The sequence below is a fragment of the Haliotis rubra genome, unplaced genomic scaffold (assembly GCF_003918875.1).
Source record: "Haliotis rubra isolate DU_JTF1 unplaced genomic scaffold, ASM391887v1 Scf547, whole genome shotgun sequence".
Taxonomy (NCBI): Eukaryota; Metazoa; Mollusca; class Gastropoda; order Lepetellida; family Haliotidae; genus Haliotis; species Haliotis rubra.
In genome coordinates, this window is record NW_025767243.1 from 659964 (window position 1) to 674676 (window position 14713).

At 41.7% G+C, this 14713-nt stretch overlaps 1 pseudogene; it reads left to right on the forward strand.

The window, feature by feature from the left end:
- The first annotated feature begins 1262 nt into the window (after positions 1 to 1262).
- LOC124253621 lies at positions 1263 to 13960 on the forward strand (annotated as a pseudogene).
- Positions 13961 to 14713: the final 753 nt, after the last annotated feature.

A 14713-nucleotide genomic window follows, 5' to 3' on the forward strand; every position in this document is an offset into this window, starting at 1 on the left:
TGTCTGAGGGAAAATATTAGAAAAACGCATTGCAATGATATAAAACTGCTACTTTAGGTACACAAATACACTGATTTATTATAGTGACTCTTTTACGGATATCAAACAATGTCTCATCACAGTGGTATGTTGGCTTTCATAATCGTCTAGTGTTACGGCTTTTAACCCACATGGCTATCCTATCTATCAGTCTGTCTGTCTGTCTGTCTCATCTATCTATTATATCCTCTCTGAAATCACCCATATACCGAGCATTAAAAATGAAATTTCTTCGTGTAGTGTGGAAAGAATATACTTCAATAAACCAATAACACCGCGTAAGATTGCTTAATATATTCGCATTTGTCACCACTCGCTCCTTTCCGTAACCGGGGCGGTGGGGTAGCCTAATGGTTAAAGCGTTGGCTCGTCACGCCGAAGACCCAAGTTCGAACTCCCCACATGGGCACAATGTGTGAAGCCCATTTCTGGTGTCCCCGCCGTGATGTTGCTGAATATTGCTTGAAGCGGCGTAAACCAAACTCAGTCAGTCAGTCCTTTCCGTAACACTCGCCACGAATAGCGACTCTTGCCCCGTTGGAAGGATTTTCATTGGAAGAACTACTTCAAACAACAACGACAGCTCTATTTCTGTCAGTGAGTGAGTGAGTTTAGTTTTACGCCGCGCTCAGCAATATTCAGCTATATGGCGGTGGTCTGTAAATCAATCGTGTCTGGACCAGACAATCCAGTGATCAACCTCTATTTCAGCACTATTACATATTATTGAAGCACTAATAGCATATTGCAGATTTCTATAGAGTTTAACCTGTTTTATCCACTGATGAGGACCATTTATTTGAACATATTCTAATGTAATTATTACCAGCAGTTCACTTTATATTTGCAAAATGGGGAGGTGGGGTAGCCTCGTGGTTAAAGCGATCGCTCGGTTCGATTCTAACATGAATACAGTGAGTGAAGCCCATTTCTGGTGTCCCCGTCGTGATATTGCTGGAATATTGCTAAAAGCGGCGTAAAACCCAACTCACTCACTCCGATAACAAGTTTTAACATCTTCCCGATACACAAATATTCTGGGTCACAAATCAGTGTTGGCCACCGTGGTGCAATAAAGCTGACCTACTTCCACTGTGTATATATGGCTTGTAGTCGGCTGTCACCTCGTGATGAGATAACGTTCAAGTCTCGTTCAACAACCATGGACGTCTCAACATCGCTACTAATCGCAGTGGGGGCTGTCCTGTGTCATCACCGTTGGGCTATATGTGTATATTTCGACCATATTGATTACTCACAAACCGCTTGATATCACAGTAAGGTAATATAGCACAACATCCACTGCACTGTGCACAAGCGACTGCTCGGTCCACTGTGGGTGACATGGCGTAAGCTCAGCGGCAAAATAGCCGAGGATACTAGTACTCGAGGGAGATTATTCACCGTGTCACTGTGACCTGAAGGTTTTATAATCTATGATTTTATGACTGGCATTTTAGAATAAAAGCAAAATAGTTGCTTGACAATGGTGTAGGAATGTATGCCGTAACGTCGCACCATAATATAATAATGAAGATGTCATGCATAAAAGTAATTACCTTAATTACCTCTATTCCTGTAAGCCGGTGGCCCCCGTCACAAACACCCGCAAAGGCAAGTCAATTGTGCATCTGAAATGTAGTGAAATGGCGCGTGTAGCAATCTAAGGAAAAACTCCCTGTTATGAAAGCACCATCTTTATCATAGAATCATTGAGGCATTGGACAAGTGTCCAACTGAATTTGACAATCTTTGGTACCTGGAATAACTGTAGCATTGAATCCATGAAACCTTGCCATTGAAACAATAAATCTTTCAGTCCTATACATTTTGACACACTGTAACTTTGAAATATTGAATCATCGAGTCATTGGAACATTGAATTCTTGAATCTTACATTTCATGAAACGTGTTCGCTCGTCACGCCGAAGAACCAGGTTAAGTTCCCCATTGGCAGCCCAAATCCTCCTCCATTATACCGCCCTCCCCTACATATGTACACACGCGCGCTCAATATTGCTGCATTATTGCTAAAACTCACTAGCACATTGACTCCTTGAATCTTGTAATCCTTGTAGGAAGCGTGTTGTTTGTTCCCAGATACGCCACATGGACACACGACATGTTCAAGCTGATGGGAATCCCCGCGCCGGAACCAGGCTTGCTGGGGATAGTGACTCGCTACAAGACTGAGGTATACACATTCCCACTAAACGGCAGCAATAAGGGCCGGGTATTAAACCCTATAATATAAACTAGATATACAATACTTGGTTAATTTACTGTGTATTTTATTTCTTCTCACTTCTGTACAAAATGTGAGCGAGTGAATGCTCTATAACGCCACAGCCACGGTATCTACCTATTTCGAGGGAGTTGGTCGGTGGATATTCCAGTGACACCGAGGAAACCAGGCACTACAACGTATGCATGGTTGGTTGGTTGGTTGGTTGGTTAATTGGTTAATGCCGCGCTCAGCAATATTCCAGCTATATGGCGGCGGTTTGTAAATAATCGAGTCTGGACCAGACAATCCAGTGATCAACATCATGAGCATCGGTTTACGCAATTGGGATACGATGACATGTGTCAACAAAGTCAGCGGGCCTGACCACCCGGTCCCGTTAGTCGCCTCTTACGATAAGCATGGGTTACTGAAGATCAATTCTAACTCGGATCTTCAGGGATCACATATGCAAGGATACATGCCATTTAAATATGAACGCAATCGGGAGAGAAGCTGGCCAACCGATCCACAACTCAGTGAATTTACCACAAGATATGTTAGAAAGTTTTGATTGTTGCTTGTTGTTTAACGCCCCACTCAGCAATACTCCAGCTATAAATGATCGAGACCAGACAATCAAGTGATCCACTTGAGCATCGATCTTCGAAATTGTAATACAATATATAAGAAGGAATGTTTATATAGACTAGGCCTGATTTGCCGCACAACCCTGATTATCCTGATGGTACTTTACCCCTGTCCAGAATAATAAGCACCTGGGTTAAAAAAATCCATTCTACTAGGGGTGGTGGAGTAGCCTAGTGGTTAAGGCGTTCGCTCGTCACGCCGGAGACCCGGGCTCGAATCCCCACATGGCTACAATGTGTGAAGCCCATTTCAGGTGTCCGACGCCTTGATATTGCTGGAATATTGCTAAAAGCGGCGTAAAACCATAGTCACTTACTCGCTCCATGCTACCAAGTAACGCTCCTTTAAATACATTCAATAACTAACGAGATTCACAGGGGGGCAAGGGAACTGGCCTGCCACTGTTAACTGCACTGAATAATAAGAAAATCAAAATTAAACTGCTAATGTTTCGTTGTTTTTCAGGGCCTAGCTGGCTGTGACCAGCGTCTTATAAAGGAGCATGGCCGAGTTGTAGGGTAAGTATTTCACACAAATTTAATCGGTAACCTTATTATAGGAATGTAAGGTATACTGAATAACCTGAGATGAAAATTTATTTTCCATTAACCTGAATCTTTCATTCCCGACAAAATTTGAAAAAAATAATAACTATGTTTTTAGTCCGAGAAATGTCCTTCCAAATGAAACTGAAAAGGCGTAAAATAAGGATGCGCTAAACCAAACGTTAACGCCAAACTGATTCATATTTCAGCGTCTTTCACGGTCGTATCCCTTCTTTGCTAGTGTCAGATCCCGCGATGATCAAACAGATTTGTGTGAAGGACTTCTCTTACTTCGTCAACAGATCGGTGAGTGTTGTAGATCTTCATTGTGAATGAATGCTGTTTTACGCCACTGACAGAATTGAAACAGTCTAAATCGACGCCAGCACGTAACTAATCGTGTCAGGTCCTAATAAACCAATGCTTTACAGAGTTGTCATAGCGACTCCTCAGAGGGTGCCAAGTGTCTCAGAGGGAATTAATAGCACTGTCTTGACAACGTGTTAACTATTATTAATTGTAGCGTCACATATCGTTCAGGGTCTAGATTTTCGAAACTTTCTTAGCCCTAAGATAGTCGTAAGTGCCATACATTAACATTAACTTACGACTTTCTTAGCGCTAAGAGAGCTTCGAAAATTAAAGTCCTGGAAATCTAGTCTGTTTCACATGCTGTAATCCACGCATAACAGCCCTCAACTGTGCAATTTATTTAACACATAAATTTATATTTATGACATATATAGCTATAATTGATTATTACCCGAGCCGTGTCTGCCATCATTCGCCTCATTTTGTTTCATTCTGAAACTCTACTCAATGCTTTCCTTGTGATTTCTGAGCCTGTTTTCCGCTCATTGTGTATTTAAGAAAGGTAGGATACATCACGGATGGACCTTTTTATAACCTTTATATTTTACCTTACATTACATTGCGTTTCATTATGTTACATTGCATTACATTATATAATTTATTAGGCTTTATTGCGTTACGTGACATATTACATTACGTATCAATACATTATGTTACATTACGTTACATTATGGTACATTACATTACGTTACGTTACATTACATTACATAATGTTACATTACATTAAATTGCATTACATTTTGTTACATTACATTACATTATGTTACATTACATTACGTTACATTATGTTACATTATATTACGTTACATTACATTATGTTACATTGCATTACATTATGTTACATTACATTGCATTACATTATGTTACATTACATTGCATTACATTATGTTACATTACATAACGTTACATTACATTATGTTACATTGCATTACATTATGTTACATTACGTTACATTATGGTACATTACATTACATTATGTTACATTACATTATGTTACATTGCATTACATTATGTTACATTACGTTACATTATGTTACATTACATTATGTTACATTGCATTACATTATGTTACATTACATTATGTTACATTGCATTACATTATGTTACATTACGTTACATTATGGTACATTACATTACATTATGTTACATTACATTATATTACATTACATTATGTTACATTACATTATGTTACAGTACATTATGTTACATTGCATTACATTATGTTACATTACATTATGTTACATTACGTTACATTATGGTACATTACATTACATTATGTTTCATTACATTACGCTAATTCAATTCAATTATATTATATTACATTTCATTACATTACGTTACGTTACAGTATAAGATGCAACATGACTTGTAAGTCACACTCAAACACGATGTATATGTCGTTTCAGGGAAAATAAGCCCCCAAGGCCAGGTGTGTACTTTGTTTTGTACGTCAGTATAGTTGTATATTTGTATGTTGTTCTCGGAGACATTCGCCCAGTGCCAAGATAGTGCATGGATCAGCATCGTTGAGGATCTATGACGAATACTGGAAGTTCATGCGATGTGTCCTCAGTCCTACTTTCAGTACAGGTAAACTCAAACAGGTAAATAGTAATCTCTGATTTCAAAATTTTGAATTTAGTTTATTACTGGAATATTGCTAAACGAGGCGTAAAACCATTTTGATCGATACTGTATCCGTAACATTTACCACTGTACAAACGAACTCGTACCATATAACGTAAGTTATATACCTCTCTATATAACATAAGTTATATATAAGTATATATAAGTTCAAATGTACATCGTATTTTTCTGTTTAAGATTACCAGTGTATTTTCTAGATTGGTTAACATGTAACATATACATTAACCCCCTCAAGTTCATTTGTACTTGGGGCGATGGGAGTAATCTAATGGTTAAAGCTCGCTCGCTCGTCACACCGAAGACCTAGTATTGATTCCAAACATGGGCACAGTGCTAAGCAGCCTATTTCTGTGTCCCCAGCGTGATGTTGATGAATATTTCTAAAGCTTGATGTAAAACTAATATCACTCTCTCACTCACTCACTCTGATAACCCTGAAGGGCTGCTGGCTGGAGGTACAATGTAGTAGTTCGACCTGCAGCGAATTTCGAAGTATTCAAAAGCGAGATAATTGACTTCAAAGTCATGCCTTCCTTCAGTAGCTATCAATGGGGCGTAACTGTGTTTGATTTAATTTCGTTTTTAAAGACGGCATAGATGTGTTCAATGTTTGCGAGTGCTATGCACTTACTGTGAGTGGTGTCCAATTGAATGTGTCTTATTTTTGTTTGCGCAGATGATGGTTCTGATCGAAAAGATGTACACATTTGTTAGTCAGAACGTGGATAAACTCGCAGAAGAGAAGAAAACATTGAACTGAAAACAGTAAGACTCGATCAGGGCGGGACGTTTGAAATCATGTAATAAAGTAAGTTTACACTGGAAACAACAGTGAAATCATCAAACCGGACTTCTCTATTAATTTCTAAAGTATTTTATGGTTATCCCGATATTAAAAATGCAAACAGGCACGTAAAAGCCGACTGAATGATTACAGTAGTGAGGGTCAAGATTGAGATTAGTTTCAACATGGGCGTGATATTATGTCTAATATCAAACACCGGTTTATTGGTTGTTAATCACGGACGTCGTCATGTAACATGAAATACTGCACAGGGGCAGCCTTAAACAACAACAACAACAAATCAATACGTAAACCAAACCAAAACAAAAAGCCAATTCCTGGTGAATTCTTGTTACCCAGTCTGGATGGCTGCTACACCATGGACGTGATTGCCAGCACCGGCTTCCAGCATCGACCTCGACAGCCAGTCCAACTCCGACAACGTTTTCGTCACCTTACTGTCCGAGAAGCGATGAAGCTCAATTCCTTCCCACGATCTTCCTTGTTACACGAGTCACAGCCCGTTACATCACGCAATATCTCGCAAGCACCTCTGTAGTAGAAGCAAGCAGGGCAGGTCATAGATAGGGGTCATTTCCGCCTATTTTCCCATAGGCTACACACGTATTTAACTGAGATGCAATTTTGGCGGTTCTTCATCATAAGCGGACATAGTGAAAGCCATCAGCTTCGCCATACAGCTGCGTCGTATTTCAACAAGTTAGAACTGACCGTTGTTCAAAGTTAGCTAAACCCATTTCATCTAACGAGGAGGAGCGGGGTTTTGTTTCGACGATAAGCGCATTGTATTGCTGAAAATTACGCATTAGGCCTACATAGCGTACACTGATATCCATATACATATAAAGAAGGATATATATATGGATATCGTGCGTACGCTTGTAGACCCGCGACGGCTATTTTCTGCCAATACCCCTCTAATCCGTCGAATATTTAATCTAAAATAACCACCAATAATTTAGTGTATACATGCCTAACCTTTTTTCGCGAACACTCCAGCGTCAGCGGTCCATTAATATAATGTTCAAAGCTTCTTTTGTCCCAAACTTACCAAATCGGAATCTGTTATGTGGATTGTCAAGATTTCACTTTGCACTGACGTTTTACACTAATGGTTGTCGTTGTAACCTTCAGTGCTGTTTCCATTCACCAAGTCCGTAAGCTTGAGAAGGTGGACTTCCAGATTCTGACACCGACAAAGACAAGGCGAAGTTCCGTTCTATGATCAAACAATGATCGAGAGACAGGAAGAATAATCCCGACTCGGTAAGTAGCCCATCAAATCGTCATCGGGTCGAGGTAGTCTTCTTTATAATCATATTTAAGGTTCTCGCTACCGCTAACACATCCACCGTCCCTGATCCAAAAGCGTTCATAGCTCTACGACATCTCGGTAAGCCTAAAGGTAAACTATAGGGTTATGCGCTTTATTGATAGGGACCGTGAAGAATTCCCATTACGGGTCAAAGGTCGGAACGACACTTGTAGAAAGCGATCTGAATATTACGACGAAATTGGCGCTATTCAATAATATATTGAATAAAAATGAGCAAGCAATACAATGAATGACGATACAGATTTCTTTAATCCTATACTATTGAGTCTCAAATCTTAAATATTGGTTCACAAATCTAACATATCAACTAAAAATCTGTAGTTACTACAGTCTTGATTCTTGTCGATGAAGGTTGTAGTGATTGGCATTTGAGACGAGGAGAGCGGATTATGTTAGCAGACAGATGATAGCGTAAATCCAAAGAAGTCCTCAAAGTCGTACGAACATGTCAGCAACTTCAATCCTTTATATACCTACACACATTGCTCCGGAATTCTAGCAGTAGCTACGCCTCACTACGGCCATTTTGATCATCAATAATTCACCATCATGTAGAACTCACTCGAATGAATGCCATAGTAAGCAGCAAACCGGGAGTATAACAAAGAGGAGGTAACTCCCGAGCGCAGCTCCTCAGCCCACTCTCAACAGGCTGAATTACATAGCCTAAGCAGAGATCATATAATAGATGGTCTCTGGCCTAAGCAAGATGCGAGTTCAAAACAAAAACACACCTTCATAACTCAAGTGATCCGTCATCGTTGTTCAACCGCATGCCTGACCAGTTCACACTTACTACAACGTCGAATGTTTGCGGCTTAATAAGTCACAAACTCCAAATATGAGAGAATTTTAACATATGAAGCTTCACTTATTCTTTGGCATATTGTGCCCCCCCCCTCCCAGTGATATTGCTGGAATATTGCTGAAAGCAGCATAAAATTGAAATCTCTCACTCGTTTGAGTAAGTCTTCTTCATTGTCCAATCCCTGAGTGGTAGTAATCAGCATTTCTACACTGGTTGAAATGTGAACAAAATTATTTTCGAGAGGGATACTTAGGCGAACCAACAAAATATCTTTATGTGACACCTGCGAGGATGATGGTCATGGTCATTGGCTTTATAAGATATGTGAAAGCAGCACTTTTCTGGACAATATTGCAGGAAATAATGCCGACAGAAACATCAATGTTTAAGTGAGTGAGTGAGTTTATTTTACGCCGCACTCTGCAATATTCCAGCCATATATGGCGGTCTGTAAATAATCGAGTCTGGACCAGACAATCCAGTGATCAACAGCATGAGCATCGATCCACGCAATTGTAGAACCTATGATATGTACGTCAACCAAGTCAGGAACTTGACCAATCTCTCCCGTTAGTCGCCTCTACGACAAGCATTACGGGCGTTACTGAAGATTAATATTCTTCTAACCCGGATCTTCTACGGAGTCTCAATGTTTAAGTCACTGAGATGCTTATATGACACTTTTATTATATTAAACACGGCCGATTACAAACAGAAGAACTATATATCACGTATATATCACAGAATGGTTCAGCAGTAGTCATGAATCTTTACACCCTGGTCATATACCATGGAGGGGTGGAGGGTTCCAGGCGGTAACCGTCCGCTCACCATGCTGATGACCCTGGTTCGATTCCCTACATGGCTCACAATGTTAAGGCTGTTTGATGCAGCCCAGCCGTGATATATTGTTGAATATTGTTAAACGTGGCGTAACCTTACTGAATGACCCAAGCACTCCACTTCACTCACACCTCCGCACAGATCACAATGACATCCTGGCAGGCGATGTTGACACCCACAAGCGATGAGTCTCTACAAGACCCGGATAGATGATTCTGATGACGACACAGAGACCTGCTTCGACTTCAAGTACTTGCCAGAAGCGAGGTAGTCACCGCATACAAGAACGTCCACACCATAAGCCATATTCTTAAACGCAAGAAAACACGGTAAAGACGCGTATCGAAATATCCAGTATCAGGGACCTTTTCCGGTAATAGTTGATTATTGGCATCGATAGCAGTGCTGTTTAAATACAAAGGCCACGATATCAGAGATAAAACGTGTAGACCCCTGTGCCAAAGTGGTCCACGGGCACACAAAGCCACCGACCTTCAAGTACCAATACTAGGACCAAGCCGTGTTAGTGAGTGGATTTAGCCCGACGCATGCGGGTGTATCGTCTATATATTTCAGGTCTGACAAACTATGAGATCTTCTGCAACTCCCACATCTTTCTCCTTGCCGGCTACGACACCACCTCCAACGCCTTGACCTTCACCGCCTATCTCTTGGCAAAACACCCAGAGATCCAGGAGAAGCTGTACCAGTCGATACGGACACTCATTGGCGATGTAAGTACCTAGAATGAGACTGGGAAGAGGGTATACCAGTCGATAAGGACAATAACATTGGCGATGTAAATTACCCAGAGATGAGACTGGGAAGAGGGTATACCAGTCGATAAGCGACAACACATTGAGCGATGTAAGTGCCAGAATGAGACTGGGAAGAGGGTATACCAGTCGATAAGGACACACATTGGCGATGTAAGTACCCAGAATGAGACTGGGAAGAGGGTATACCAGTCGATAAGGACACACATTGGCGATGTAAGTACCCAGAATGAGACTGGGAAGAGGGTATACCAGTCGATGAGGACACACATTGGCGATGTAAGTACCCAGAATGAGACTGGGAAGAGGGTATACCAGTCGATAAGGACAATACATTGGCGATGTAAGTACCCAGTGATGAGACTGGGAGAAGAGGGTATACCAGTCGATAAGGACACACATTGGCGATGTAAGTACCCAGAATGAGACTGGGAAGAGGGTATACCAGTCGATAAGGACACACATTGGCGATGTAAGTACCCAGAATGAGACTGGGAAGAGGGTATACCAGTCGATAAGGACACACTTTAGTGATGTAAATAAACACTCTTCAGTGTGTATTCAGGCTGACCCGTAGCTAATCATAAACAATATGGAAGTGTCCCAGTCGGCTCGTCAAATAGGACCTCTGTCAGCACTGTCAGAAATTGATGATAATGATGATGATGATGATGATGATTTGGAGATTAAACGTACGCTCTCCGACATAAGGCGTGTTTTCCACACGCTGAGGATTTTGTCAGAAATCCTGCACCATGCCAAGACACAACCGGGGGGCACCTGTGGGTCGCATTACATACACTTGCTTTCCGTTTTGTCTTCCTGTCAAAATTTATTCAAAAAGGTCCGCCCTGTTGAAAGAGTATACGGATTTGGCGTTACACGGTTTAGAGATATTTCATGCAGTATCACTACACCATTGCTACCCGAGGTATTATGTAAGCAACGGTAAACTGACTGACTGAGTTTGGTTTTACGCCGCTTTTAGCAATATTCCAGCAACATCACGGCGGGGGACACCAGAAATGGGCTTCACACAATGTACCCATGTGGGGATTCGAACCCGGGTCTTCGGCGTGACGAGCCAACGCTTTAACCACTAGGCTACCCCACCGCCCCTAGCAACGGTAAAGGACGAGTGGATATGACTGACCGATATCAGCTGAAGATACGTTGAAGAGGTTGTAGAATTGCTTCCGAGTATTTCCGAGGAAAATATGGGCATGGAAATATCCACATACATTTCAACAACGATGTCCACACCATCGTAGACCAGATCTGTTTGAGAAAAACAAAGATCTGTATTTACATCAGGTAATGTTTTTCATCATCGTGTGTGTTGTGTTTGTGTAGAAGAAGCCCACGTACGCCGACGTGACGAAGCTGCAGTACCTGGAGAACGTGTTCCTGGAAACTCTGAGACTCTATCCCCCGGCAACCAGGTCGGTGGCGCTCCAGGCAGACCCCCACTACACCTACGTATACATAGTTCATGTACAAACAAAGGCAGTTCCTTTAGTAACGAGAACTCGATAGAAATACAAAAATGCCTTTTTGATAAAGAACCAGCTTGATCATTATGGCGTATCTCTTGACTGACTGACTGAGTTTGGTTTTACGCCGCTTTTAGCAATATTCCAGCTACATCACGGCGGGGGAACACCAGAAATGGGCTTCACACATTGTGCCCATGTGGGGATTCGAACCCGGGTCTTCGGCGTGACAAGCCAACGCTTTAACCACTAGGTTACTCCACCGCCCCTCGTATCTCTTGAAACTTTGGTGAGTGAATGAGTGATATTATGGCGGGGGAACCAGAAATTGGTTTCACACATTTTACCAATGTGGGGAATCGAACCCTGGTCTTCAGTGTAACGGGCGAACGCTTTAACAACTATTCTACCCCACCGCCCCGTATGGATGAAGTGGGGAGGATAGCATTCATATATGTTAGCCCGTTTACAAACACTGTCGCTTCCAGGATCACACGAGTTCCCGCCAAGAGCACCAACATCAACGGCTACCACATCCCCGCCGGCCTGCCCATCATCATACCAGTCTACGCCATACAGCATGATCCAGAATTCTGGTCCGACCCGGAAAAATTCGACCCTGACAGGTAATATGACATTCTTAATCCATATATAGGGAGTCTCTTCAGCTAAATGGTCTTTACACGAATATTCCTGCACACGTGTCGAATTTTACCACTCCTCTTTATGTTAGTTATTTCATTGTCGGCTGTTTTGGGTTGTTATTTGTTGTTGTAATATTAGGTCTAAAAGAACATCAGGTTTCACATTGTACCAATGTGTTTAGTCGAACCGGGTCTTCCAGGCAATATGACGAGCTCAGAACGGGCTTTAACAACCAATGTCACCAGGACTACCCCACCGCCCCGAGGACATGCGAATTCACTATGCCCCACCGAATAACGTCAGTAGGCATTCAAGAAACCAGTAGATCGTGAGACCCGAATCAGTTTTCCCCGATTATTGTCTAGTTTGTCAGCACCATGCCTGTGCCCGTGGGTTTTAGTTCCAGCTTTCTGCCAAGTCAAGATGACAGACAGTCATATAACTTACATTTTTTGTTCCAAAATTATATTTTTCAACATCAAGGTTTCTTCCTGAGAATAAGCATGAGCTACACAACTACATGTGGATGCCGTTTGGCGTCGGGCCGCGGAACTGTCTGGGGATGAGGCTCGCCTTGCTGGAAGCCAAGATGGCGATAGTAGCGTTAGTGCAGAACTTCCGGTTTGTTGTGAGCCCGGAGACAGAGGTCAGTTGCTTTACCCCTGTAGTCAGCTCTTTCTTTATCTCACCTGACTAGAACACCTGTCATCTGTCTTATCAGTCATCCGCTATGGTAACCTGTATACATTTTCCCTCTGACGATAGTAAATCTTACAATTCAGTTGGTTCCAAATCAAGTTTCAATATATATATATATAGTGCCTTTCTTATGAAATACAGCCCTGCTCTGTCTGTCCCAGATTTTTTTATATACAGGTATATACACGCTTTTGTGAGTGGGTTTGAGTTTTACACCACTTTTAATGATATTAAAGCAAAATCACGGCGGGGGTCACCAGAAATGGGCTTCACACATTGTACCCATCTGAGGAATCGAACCCAGGTCTTTCGGCGTGACAAGCGAACACTTTAACCACCAGGCTACCCCACCGCCCCAAGGCTCTTGTAGATGACATTTTACATCCTGCAGCGTCCAATTCAAACATTCATTCGCTCAATTATGGTTGCGGAATCGCTTCACATTAACCACGGTATGAATTTGACAAATAGTGACGTATATTCTTTGGGGAGTGCTGTTGGTAACCTTTTCTGAAAGGTATTTCTGGTTTCAGGCGTCTGTCAAACTGGAAAAGGGAGGTTTCGTTAGACCTGAGAACAATCTTTATATCGGCGTTGAAAGACGCCAGAAGGCCTCATAACAGTCATCCTAGACGCAGCCACCAACTGATCACATTTCACAAGACAAAGATTGAAGAAGAATTTGCAGCAATGTCGTTTGTGCAAGACGCCTGTGTATGGTGTAACCAGAAAGATCAAGAAACGGAAGGTGACCCTTGTTGGGGTGAACATCAAATGCGATTTAGATCGCCTCGTGTGTGCTTGGTGTTGAACTTGACCATCTGGCTTTTAATTCAGACCTTGATCTTTATCCTACATACAATCAAACCACCCTGCCATGGCTTCTAGGCACGGAATTCTATCAGCTTTTACCAGCCATACCTTCTTCTTCCCGAGACAAAAGTATCCACTAGCCTATATCAAAGAGTAGTTTCAGACCTTGCCATTTCAAGCCTGCGTTTTGGGGTTTTGAGCATGGTGCCTTCCGTTTAGAGGAACAGTTGCCTCCCTTGTGATGAAAACACGATATCCAGTCTGGATGTCTGATCGTTTTTAATTCACAAAGATTTTTAAAGGCGATTGTAGCGCTAAGTTGATCAACTACCATGAAAACAACTTACGATCGATAAGATCGCCTTTAGAGGAACGAAACGATTTTAGATTTCATCACTGAAATAATCCAAAATATTACTGGCGTATTCTGCTCTTGTGGTAACAGGATCCAACAGACAAGTACATTACATGAGTATATATAAGTATCCTTATATTGTAGTCAGATTTCATTTCAATACATAAACATGTATCCCAGTAATATATCTTTTCTCCTATCAATACATTCCTTCACAAATCAGACAACACACTGTGCATGTAACTTTATTATACATCAAAATATAGCTTTGAATCCACTACAATATGCATGTTGCAATACAGTGATGTTAAACAGGTCTCCGCTTGTCGGGAACCTTTGTGATGAGACAGTGTCATTATATGGTGAAGCAAGTGACTACGCTTGACGAGGCGTTCATGCTTTGTGTGTTTTCGTTTACTTCGACGACTCTGGAAACAGTTTCAGTTCAGGAAGGATTTGAATTTGTGAATATATTGTTGAAATAAACATAATAATGTTATAAAAGTATGGCCATTGTCGTGAGTTTTAAACATTCCTTCCAAATAGTTCGAGTTGATGTTCAAACCCGTGAAGATCCGGGTTTGAACTGGATTTCAGCAACCCATGCTTGTCGTAAGAGGCGAATAACGGAATCGGGTGGTCAGGCTCGCTGACTTGGTTGA